The sequence below is a fragment of the Octopus bimaculoides genome, chromosome 8, assembly GCF_046866305.1.
Source record: "Octopus bimaculoides isolate indiv1 chromosome 8, ASM4686630v1, whole genome shotgun sequence".
Lineage (NCBI taxonomy): Eukaryota > Metazoa > Mollusca > Cephalopoda > Octopoda > Octopodidae > Octopus > Octopus bimaculoides.
Window position 1 is genome coordinate 38738574 of NC_142935.1, and position 13341 is coordinate 38751914.

Here is a 13341-nt window from a genome sequence, read left to right on the forward strand (position 1 = left end):
TTTCTGTGTAAGGGGTGTGTCCCACTGGTCAGGTAATCCATATACTGTTAACAGCACTCTGAATGGAAGGCTGGGCATGCCGTGGTTACTGATACGTAGTTTCTGCCCCACGTTATTTCCATTTCTTCAGTGTACTGTAGTGATCGGTAGATAAAGTTAGTGTACTTCGGTGTTTTCCTATGGTAACATATTGTAAACTGCTGTGTGTGTGTACGTGCGTATGTGTGTGTATTAAACTGTTCTTCTTTCTCTATTCTAGAAATCACTGGTACTTTATATATGTTAAACACAATCTTTACACATGTATATATATTCTCATAATTGTTTAAATAAATAGACATAATATAAAGTCTAACAGTTGATGAATACCACTTCTGGATCCCATCCATTTTCTTCTTGCCGTACACACACACACACACATACTCACACACACACACACATACACAAACATATACATACATGCATATATATATATATATATATATATATATATATATATATATATATATATATGTATATATATAATTCCCACTAAATGCGATTAATGTGTTACAAAATTCTACATTGCTAGAAATAAGAGTTATAATGTTCTAACGATGTAGTAAACGCATATAATTGTATACATATATACAGACAGGGACTATAATCGTCCGAATCTACCGTTTCACAGTTTCTTATACTAAATTAAGTTTCGGCAATTTCCGTTGCCTCACCGGGAAGGACTGGCTCTACTCCGACAGATATTGGACTTACATATCTGTAAATATGTTTTCAACATAGAAATCTATGGATGATTTAGCGAATCGCTGTCCATATATAATATTAATATATTTAGTAGTTTGCAATGTTTTACCAAAAAGGAAAATTATGATTTCCACTAAATCCGGCTAGGGTGTAAGAAGCGCCTACGTTGCTAGAAATAAGATCTAAAATGCTCTAATGCTCTAGTCAACGCACACAATTTTATACATATATACAGGCATTTAGTTTCGGTAATTACCGTTGACACAACGGTGACGACAGGCTCTACTTCGGCAGATTTCTTTCGGACTTACTCCTCTGGCTGTACATATATTTTCATCTGGTAACATATTGCAAACTGCTATTTATACTAGTTGTGTGTGTGTGTGTGTGTGTGTGTGTGTGTGTGTGTGTGTGTGTGTGTGTGTGTGTGTGTGTGTCTGTGTGTATTAAACGAAGTAAAATTATAATGTACATTCTACTTTCATGGAAAATGCATTCATAGAAGCGAAATCCAATTTAGAACGTTCTATCACGTATACTTTTTAGATACATAATTGAATATCTAAATTGACAAAAAAAATTATTAATAATAAATACATTAGTGTGAGTGTGTGTACATCTGTGTGCTTTTGCGTGTGCCTGTTTGTATATGTATATGTGTGTGTGTATGCGTATGCGTGTATGTGTCTGCATGTGTATAAATATATGCCCTCTCGAGCTCACATACACATATACACACATACACATAAATGCCATCTCATGCTAACACATACAAACGCACACACACACGTACAGGCACATATGTACATACATATATATATATGCATGTATAGGCATATGTACCTGTATATATATATAAATAGATATATATATATATACATATATGCATACATATATATATATATATATATATATATATATATATATATATATATATATATATATATACATACACATATATATACATATACATACATATATATATATACACATATATACATATAAATACATATATATATACATATATATGTATATGTGTGTGTGTTAACAAGGAATCAAATCATCCACCCATAATTCTTAAGACCTTAGTAATATATGAAGGTTTACATATTATATAATTTATATCTTCAGACAAGACAGAGTTTCAAAATACCGCGCCGTATTATAACAATGCATTAAGGAACAGTGGATTCTCGGAGAAGATCCAGTATAGTCAAATTACTTCTAGCAATAATGGACCACTAGAACTAGAAAAGTTTTATGGGTTAATCCGGCATTCAAAATTGCCGTAAGAACAAATATAGGTAATGGACTTTTAAAACTAGTTTCTAAATTTTTACAAACTATCCGTAAGTTTACGACTCACAATAAACTGAAATGAAAACAAGGTAATGCATGTTACAAATGTTTTGATAATAATAGACATTAATGATTCAAAAAGAAAAACTCAAACAGTTCTAATTGTTTTGTGTGTGTGTGCGTGTGTGTGTGTGTGTGTGTGTGTGTGTGTGTGTGTGTGTGTGTGTGTGCGTGCGTGTGTGTGTGCGCGCGTGTGTGTGCGTGTGTGTGTGTGTGTGTGTGTGTGTGTGCGCGCGTATGGAACGAGCACGTGTTGATGTGTGTTTTGTGCGTGTGTGTGTGTGTGAGAGAGAGAGAGAGTGTGTTTTGTGTGTTTGTGTATTTGTGTGTATGTATGTGTGTTGTTGTGTGTGTGTTTGTGTGTGTGTGTGTGTCAGTGTGTGTGTGTGTGTGTGTGTGTGTGTGTGTGTGTGTGTGTGTGTGTGTGTGTGTGTGTGCGTGTGTGTTAAAGAAAAATGCAATGTAAATCTAAATTTACTCTACAAAAGAATAATTCGGTAAACAATGTTACGAAATTGAAATAAAATTAAACCTTACACTTACTCACTCACCTCAATATTTACACAGGATTAGTCCACATTTTCAGTTTTAAAAATATAATAATTTGTAGCAGATTTGGGTTTAACCCAATATATAACTTATATCTCCGCTGATTAAACGTGGAAATGAACCTGTTTTCATTAGAAATCAAAGCAGAAAAATCTTGATTGCATAAATCATTTATATCTGGACAACTTTTAGTCAACCTTTATCTTATTCAGGATCCCTTTCTAATAGGCATGTGCATTATACCGTAAGCTTGAAATCCCACCACCCATAATCTGATAGCAGATAATATGGTGACGAATATATTTTATGTAAATAGCTTATTACTCTTAACGAGCCCACTGAGTTGCAGTTCAAACAACGATCGGAACAAAGCCACGGCAGGAACGCTACTACGTTGATCGCATGGTAAATAGGCAATACAATATCTGTTTTGAAATTTATATTAATTCACACCAAGACTGAAAACCAGTAATAGAACAAGAGTATGGTGCATTATCCTTTTCTGTATATATATATATATATATATATATATATATATATATATACAAAGAATATATATATACATGTATACATATATATATATATATATATATATATATATATGTATGTATGTATGTATGTATGTATTTCTTTTTTACGCACAGGTTAGCATATGTATTAATGGTTCCTTCTAAAACATATATTTAATGTGAAGCCTTGACTATGAAAGCTAAAGAATATAATGGCTAGATACGAACCCACTATAAGCTGCAAAATGTTTAACCCGGTGGTCAAGCTTCTCTACCAACAAGACCTACTCGGGTTCAATATGAAATTTGTTGTTTATATAGATACCAGGGCTCAGTTGTGGTGGGTATATAATGTAGGTTAAATATAGCTAATATCCAGTAAATCTAGCTGATACTCCAGCACTCAAGTGATTCTTATTTTATATACTCCGGATTTGAATTTAGGAAATAAATGTTTGCACGAATTTTATGCATCATTCTACCAACCAACAAGTCGATCATGCAGAATACGCTTGACCTGCAGCTTATGTAAAAGACTATAGTTGTTTAGATTAACCTTGGTACTTGACAGGTAGTTATTTAATTGTCACTGACTGGTGGCAGACTAAGTCAATCCTGACAAAATTTAAACTGAAAATGTAAAACAGGATGAATTTTATTCATCATTCAGCTATTACTGTCTCTAATTGCCCTGATTGAATACATTTGTTGATATATAACACAAATAATTTGTATATGAGTAACATAGATGGTACCTACAACTGTCTCAAATGCAGTAGTGCCTGAAAGGAATCATCAAGTGGGAACCAAGATGTTTTGGGAATTTACCACATTGTGTTTACATTTTTCCCAACAGTCCTCCTACTGCATTGCCAAGAAGATTTTTTCTTGCATTGCTTCAATTTGAATACCCTAAAATCTCCGCACACAGCAATACAATACAATGTGGCTAACAAAGGATAAAAATGTAAACTGAAAAGAATAAATCGATTATTTCTCCAACGATGCTTTTTCATGCCTGTTAATCAATAACGAAACAAAATCAATCTGACCAAAGTTGAACATGTAGACGACTATAGACCACGAAGAATAGGTAATACAAAAGTTATTTACGAAACAAGGCAATAAATTAGCAGAACTTCAAATTTCCTCGAACAGGAGATAATAGAAATAACGTTAACTAGAGAAGATTACCTGTTTGAAATACAAGCAAATCGTAAGGCATCTGCGTAATTTGACCAAATAGCAACAGCTGCCAAATTCCTCTCCAATACATTTTCTGTTAACAAATAGAAAGGTATGTGTTGCAATGTAGTCTTAGCTATACTGTTTGAATAAACGAAAAAAGGAAAAAGGTCACTGCTCAAGCTATTCAATCACGATTTTCTTCAATCAGGTCTTGTCAACATTATTGAATATAAGCAAATGCTTTAAAATGCGAATTCTGTATAACAAATATTTTAAAATTCTATTTGAAACGATCATATGATATAATGAAAGTTTTGAAACACTAGTCATCCCTTCTGATAGGAAATAATTCTGCCAATGATGATCTTTATGATCTTCTAACATTAGTTAAACGGCCAAAATTTTATTCAATTCTGTAAACTGTTCTATATACGAGTATATCCCCATTGTTCTTACTGTAAAGGAATAGGTTAATGTTCTTCAGAAACAAAATGACTTCTGAATGAATGCAAGGATTCACTAAAATCAGTAAAAGACAGTCGATTGTGCTTATAAGCTGTCCTGTCTCTGAAGAGTCAAAATATTCATATCCAACTATTATTTGAGACCTGTCAAGATATACTAATTAAACAATTTGGAGTAGATATCATACTTCTAATGTTGATATTTGAGGACCAGGAGGTCCGTATTGAAAAGGGGAAAAATACTGTTATGGGACTCCTCATACTGTAACATAATTCATGCCTAGGTGGATGCAAAAATTATATATTACTAGTGAAAAGATAATTGAATATTTTATTTTTCTTTAACTTCGAGAAATACTTATATGCAGTGATAGATATTAGAGAATGTTCTGAGGGTGACATGGTGAAGTATACATACATATGTACATACATACACACACACACACACTCGCAAACAAACACACACATACACACACACACACACACATACACACACACACATACACACACACACACACACACACACAAGTGTGTACATATTATTTTATTATTTGGATACTTAAGAAACAAGGCACAACCAGAAATGGCAAGGTAGGATAACATTGGAGCTCTCGTTGAAACAATATCTACATCTATATGTGTGTGTGTGTTTGTGTGTGCGTGTGTGTGTGTGTTTCTGTATGCGTGTGTGTGTGTTTCTGTGTATGTGTATGCGTGCGTGTGTAGATAGTCAGATAGATAGACAGATAGATAAATAGATAGATAGACAGATAGATAAATAGATAGATAGACAGATAGATAAATAGATAGATAGACAGATAGATAAATAGATAGATAGCGGGATAGATAGCTTTCTATTTACCCTTGTATATACTTGTGTAATATTTTATGCATTGTGAAGGGGTTGTAACTTCACTCTATAGTTAATCATCGTAAAATACAATACAGTGTGGTATTTATATATATATATATTCTTTTATTTATTTGAATTTACCTTTTATTATTATCATATACTTTTTATTTATCTTTTTAAATTTTTATATATACATAGGTGCAGGAGTTACTATGTGGTAAGTAACTTGCTTACCAGCCACATAATTCCGGGATTAGTCCCACTGCGTGGTACTTTGGGCAAGTGTTCGTACTATAGTGTCGGGCCGACCAAAGCCTTGTGAGGGGATTTGGTAGACGGAAACTGAAAGAAGTCCGTCGTGTATATATATATATTTGTGTGAAGGTGATTCTCGTTCCATCATCACTTGACAACCGTTGTTGGTGTGTTTACGTCCTCGTAACTTAGCGGTTCGGCAAAAGACTCGATAGAATATGTAATAGGCTTACAAAGAATAAGTCCTAGGATTTGATCGACGAGAGGCGGTGTTCCAGCACGGCCGCAGTCTAATGACTGAAACATATAAAAGAATAAAAGAATATATATATATATAGCTAGGTACGATGCCATGGAGCTATCGTTGAAAAATTATGTACGACTATATGTTCTTGTGTGTCTGTATTTGTCTGTAGAAGGACAGATATATATATATATAGATAGATAGATAGATAGATAGATAGATAGATAGATAGATAGATAGATAGATAGATAGATAGACAGACAGATAGATAGATAACTGTATATATATATATATATATATATATATATATATATATATATATATATATATATATATATATACATATATATATGCAGAAATATATAATTATGTACATGCTCCTTTCTATGCATTCTATCAGAGCATAGATATATGGATGCCCGCATTACTTCAAATTATAAATTTGATGTTAGTACAGAAATATTTATAATAAATATAAAACAAAGTAGCGTGACTCACATTTATGTATACGTAAGCAGATTCAAATGTATCAAAATGTTTTAACATATTTAGACATAGGCACACGCATACGTTATGTGTTGTGCACCTATGCATGTGCATAAGATTATTAATGGACAAAGATTAGTGTGAAAAATTTATGTATATGAAAATATAAACATAACTTCGCTCTTAAATGTTGCTGCTCTTTTTCTTTAAAATCAGTTGTGGGCATTTATATATTTCAGATAATGAATGTATATTTTATGTATAAGATGCATATGAATCTGTTATATGCTACTGAATCCACTGCCAAATTATGGACGAATTAGATATGCTGTAATCGCCAACCACATAGGGAAAGGATAAGAATTCGTCGATATCACCGGATAGAATTTCGCGATATGGCTCCATTTAAATTACTTCAAACTAACATATGCAATATGACAGAACTGAATATCATCAGAACATTAATAACTTAATTGACAGATAAATATCAAAGAGTAAAACATAGCTCCCAACTTTGATATTATCTACATACTATCGCTATCCATATATTAGCATAATATTCACAAAGTTCCATTGATTTCCGACTGTATAAGCGCAATAATATTTTGTATCGAAAATAATTTTTATCTTGATTTATTCATAGTGATGACATATTTTCCTCGATACAACCGATCGTTTAGCATTTTATCTCTTTAAATAATCAAAGTAAATATTTTTTTCATTTGAAGTTCTAATAAATTTATTTTTCTCATTTGAGATTTCATAACCATCGTTGGATCATGTTTTTCTTTCGTACAGAAAAGCTGTGTCCCATTCTGTATTACCATGTTTTTATATTTTTTATTATTTTTTCAACAACAAAAAACATAGATGACATTCTATGTTCTGAGATATATACCTCCATTAATTTCTGTAAAGATAACAATATTCCAATTTTCTGCCATTTCACGATATAACATACATAGATGAAATATATATGCGATTGTTAATAATCGATTTTGTTATCATAGACATATATCAGATTTATTGTGTGTAATACAGAATCATTATGTTTAATTTTGCAATAATTCTCAGCATAATGCTTTCACTTATTTAGTGATTTATTCATTTATTTATTTATATTCGGTGAGTTTCAAAACAGATAATAGCGTCACTGAAAAGTAAACAGGAATGCAATATAGATAAATATACAGGTTAAGGTTAGGATCGGTTTGCACTGCCTATTATAGCGCCTTATAATTTGAATAAATATTTGACTTAGTATCAAACAAAATCTGAACGGATGGAAGCAGATAGAATCCCTTCTTTACATAAACAAAGGCATGCTTAGGTGGTTAAAAAGTTCACTTCTCAACAATTTGGCTTTGAGTTCGGGTCCATGGCTCGTGATTATTGATTCGACAAAACAGACCGATAGAACAAGTATCAGACATGAAACAATCAGTACTCGGATCAATGTATTCACTTATACATTTCCCACGCAGGAATTCAGCGTGACTGAAAGAAGCAAAAGAAAAAAAAAGGAAAAGATATACATATGGTCATGGTCAATATTGGAATATATTTGCATAAATTATTACAAGCACAAATATATAAAACTCTTTGTGGTTTTTATGGATGAGCATTCTAAGTGGTCTCTTAATACACTGGAAACAACTGTGACATTTCTTTTAATAAACGTGTCAATTGTTTTAATAAGAAAGGATACACTGTACAATATAGACGTTGATATATAAAATGGCCTATACATCAGGCTCTGAAAATTTTTTAATGTTGTTTGTTCTGTCGGAAATGACCTGGAGCTAAGCCACAGTGAAAACATTAGTTGTGTTGCTTTGTACGTTTATATATATATTAATATATTTCTGCTGCATGTTTTGTGTAATAGATTTTATTTTAAAGTTCAAGTAAACAAACTTCACAAAATCAGCGTCATATATGTCTTTGGTGATTGGAATATTTTATGAGAGAATTGTGGTGATAGTATAGAATATGTATGTATTCGTTTAATGTAAGATATAATCAAGTTGAAAGATAAATTAGGAACAAGTTCTGTCATGACTAAACTGAAAATTAGCTTTCAGTATCATTTTAGATCAAATCAGCTGCGAGAATTTAACATGACCCAAATTTGTTACTTTACATATTGGACTAATGCTACATTATCGAAGATTTATAAACATGCAATCAACTATATTGATATCACAATAACAGGATGGAGTTAGAGCTGCATTTAAATTGATCGAAGCTAGAATATAAATTCTCAAAGAAATTATTTCTCTTGAATACTTGTCTGTAATATACAGGCAGTACATAAGTTAATGACATGAGGAAGTCTCTACAAGGTGCAAAGGTCTGCTAGAAATAGAAACCAGATCGTCTCCAAATCAAACACGTGAAACAAATCTCAATAAATAAAAAATATGCTTTGTACTGTATATGTAAACAAAGGAGATAGTGCAATTAGAAAGCCTTTTATCACAGACCTACTTGATCATAGCTAAAACTATAAAAACTAAAAAAAAAACAGCAGCAATCATAATAGCAACGAGTTGTACAATTTACGCAGAAGTATACGACTTCTTAATACAAGATGTGTCCTTTGTTTGTTGGTTGCATTTAGAGTACAGACGTTCTGGAATTAAAGAATATTGGAAGAAAAGTATGTTTCTTAAATCATAAATTATATCAATCATAAAAGAATATATTATTAACAAATTGAATTTACTAACGAAGAATATGTTTACAAAATGTTGCCAGTTACTTGCCATTAGCGACTGTAATATTCGTATTTGACATGTTTAAATAATATCTGTAAACAGAGGTCGTACTCATGAGATATATGATATTGATTTTCCTCCGGCTATACGATAAGCTGACTTAACAAGAAGTAATTCAGATGCAGTTATATAACTTTTTACAAACATACGTGTGTGAAAGCACATGCCTGCTGATTTGGAGTATTGTGCACATGATTTTTAAGTTCGTGAATTCGATTCCTAGGACAAGCAATGCGAGTCATTTTATTTTACGCATCCGCCATAAACACATACACACGTCCATGTCCATTTCCTCCCTCTTTCACTTTATACTGACTTCCAACAAAATGTACATTTCCACTCACAGGAATAAATAAATAAAAAATTTTTACGGAATTTACCGAACGCTCTAAGGTAACAGCTGAGCTGCGCTCGACTCTTCAGAATCAACAGGCATGACCATTAAGTATATACATAGATACGTGCAGAAAGCATTCAGTTGTATTAGGTTGTCCGGAAAGTTCATGCCGATTTATAGTAGCTTCCCTTTCGACTTATTTGCCATGAAACCACCTCAATTCTAGGAAGAGTGTATTTTCAAGTTAAAGGAAATATGGAGATGCATTGTGCAACAAAATTGTTCATATTTTGTTGAATAAAAATGTAATGGCAAGTATTTATTGACCTTTTTCTTTCCTTTAAAAATCAGCACGAACTTTCTGGACAACCCAATAAAATCCCGTACCAAACATAGAAAAAGGTGACATTCACTGGTATATTCTCGAAATCTTCTTAATTGGAGTTTTTGCGTATGTGTGATTCTCTGTCTAGACATCGCTTGGTATTATGTTATTCACTCATACCAATAGATGAAACAAGACACCAACAGACTATGTGAATATCTTCTCCGGCAAGCAATGATTTTTTTTTAAATCTACAATTTTGTCTTTTCATGTTTAAAAAAATCAATAACAATCCTTTTTGTTTTAAAATTACTTTGTTATGATCTCATTGTAAAGTAAACAAGAAGTCCTGGAAATAAAGAATTGTTAACTGAGACAGCCCAGCATGTAGATTTTTGTGCTACTGGCACTAAACATTTAACGTAGGGAGTTAGGAAAATGATCTAATGTATATAATATTTTGTGACTGTTTCACGAAAAGATTATTACGGTATCAATCTATGGTAATGATCACAAATCATTATTATGCAAATGTCATATATACAGTGTACAGTCTCCACATTTATTCATATATATATATGTGTGTGTGTGTGTGTGTGTGTGTGTGTGTGTGTGTGTGTATGTTTGTACGCAAGTGTATGTATATATATGTGGGGGCCTGTATCTGTGTTAATGTTTGTGTATGAATGTATGTCATTATTCAGTTTTATTTCAAGATTCCTTGCCAATAGAGAAAGGGTTAATTTCTAACCTAGATCCAAGGCTCCTTCATTGGAATTTCAACATCAACAATTTCAACATATGTACGTATGTATGTATCCATGTATCAGTGTGCCAACCAAAATATCAGCGGTTGAAGTCCTACAAATATTCTTCCTCACATATTTGTAGACTTCCAATGTGCTACCCCGTTGAGTAGGCGGGAAGGCAAACATAGCCCAGCTTTGCTCAACGGAACACCAGTTTGTCACAGGATTACCCATTTAGAGCTGGTACAATTGGATGCAACAACTTGAAAATGAAGTGGTTTGCCCGACAACACAAGGCAGAGCCGTTCTGGGAATCGAAACTACTATCTTACAATTCTTAGTGCAACATCATAACCGCTAAGCCACGAATCTTCACACACGGATACATGTATACACACAAACAAATATGCATGTATATATTTGTGTGCATGAACATATATTTGTGTGTGTATATAAAACACAGGACCACGTATAGTCTTTTCTACTCTTGGCACAAGGCCCGAAGTTTTGGGGCCAGTCGATTAGATCTAACCCAGTATGCAACTGGTACTTAATTTATCGATCCCGAAAGGATGAAAGTCAAAGTCGACCTCGGCGGAATTTGAACTCAGAACGTAAAGACAGACGAAATACCGCTAAGCATTTCACCCGGCGTGCTAACGTTTCTACCAGCTCGCCGCCATAAGGAGCACATATATTATACCAATAATGTGTGAGAGAATGTGTAAGTATGTGTGAGAAACTGAGGTCAATTCATAACATTTACTAATGGCAGTATTCAACATAATCATTGTAAAGTTCCTGTTAACTTTTAAGCTTCGCCTGTCCGATAGTATTCACCGTCATCATATAGTATTCACCGTCATCATATGCTAAACCCAGTTTCATTGTAGTCTCTCTGTAACTATGGCAAGCTTCAGCATTAACAATCCTCATCTCTTCAAATGATGTAGCTCCGGAAATATATAGTAAAGCTCTCAGATAGACTTGCTCTTGTTCCTTTAGTGAAACAAATTAGATACCCCCAAATGAGTGTGTATTATTTTCTGAGGTGCCACATTTTCGCACTATTATTCCATGTGTAAAATTCAGGGAAATCAGTATAGTGTAATGTATATGAAAACGAGTTAGCTGGTGATTCGCGGCTAACTCGCATCCATTCAGTGAAAGTGAACCTGTTATGTGTGTGGATAATATGTTCAAAATCATCATCGTCATTAAAGTAAATGTATTGCAGCTGCAATAAATTAATTGTAAGCTGTGTGACTGCAGGATATGAACCATGTAATTTGAGACCTAAAGTCCTCCAGACTGCCTCTAGTGAGTAAACATAGCGGCCATTGACATAATTTTCAATTTTATTTTTGTGTGTTTGTCGTGCATTGGTTTGTCCACTAATATTGACTGTCGCCCGATCATGACCTGTATGAATGTATTTGCTAATATATTTAACTGATTTTACAGATGCACATATCTCTACATTACAATGACCTCTATATTTGACTAAAAAGAAGTGGGTATATGGTACTACTGAACGATTATCTAATTCAACATTAGACTTTGTGAAATGTAAAACCATTAATTCGACGTCGGTAAAGTGGCTAGCCATTATAACAGTGTAATGTATTTTCCTGAAAGTCTCTAGGAAAGTGTTTTTTACATTTCCTATCACCCATACAGGTTACATTGGGTTTATTTCTTCCACATGGATCATGTAGCATGCTTTTGGTGATATGTTGAAACAGAATTGGTTGTGTTTGTGGATTTGGAATTTCTGCATAAACAAATTTATCATAATGCTCTAGATCTACGCTTTTGAAACTCTATAGCCCGCATGTACCCTGCAAACTCTCCTAAAACATTCTTCTCCAAAATATCATGCAAACGATCCCTGAGTTTCATATTAAATACTCTCTCAGTTAAATCTGGTCTGTCAGATGGTGTCTATCCTGTATAAAATTTGACTGTGATATTGACTGAGCGACAAAAATTCTGACACAAATGAAAATTAAATTACTGAGTTGTACTTGCATAGCAAGTGACTCTATCTGAGATCGTCTGCTGAAACAAAAACAATTGCAGCGTGGAAGATGATTGTAAGCCATTTAAGGAAACACAATAAACCTTTAGATTCACGTCAACATTTAAATTTAATCAGTGTCAAAATATTTTCGTCAGTGAACAGGTCACGGTTTTAGAGCGACGAAAATATTTTGACACAAATTAAATTTAAATGTTGAAGTGAATCTAACGGTTTTGTGTGCTCTTAAATGACTTACAAATATCTTCCACACTGCAATTATTTTAAAAATTAAATGTTGAAATGTTGAATGGCTAACAAATATCTTCGATGCTGCAATTGCTATATGTATATATATATATATATATATATATATATATATATATATATATATATATATATAATGTAAAGAAACCACAAAAACTCTTGTAAGAAATAGCAACCCAGGATTTCGTGGATTAAATGCATAAATATATTAC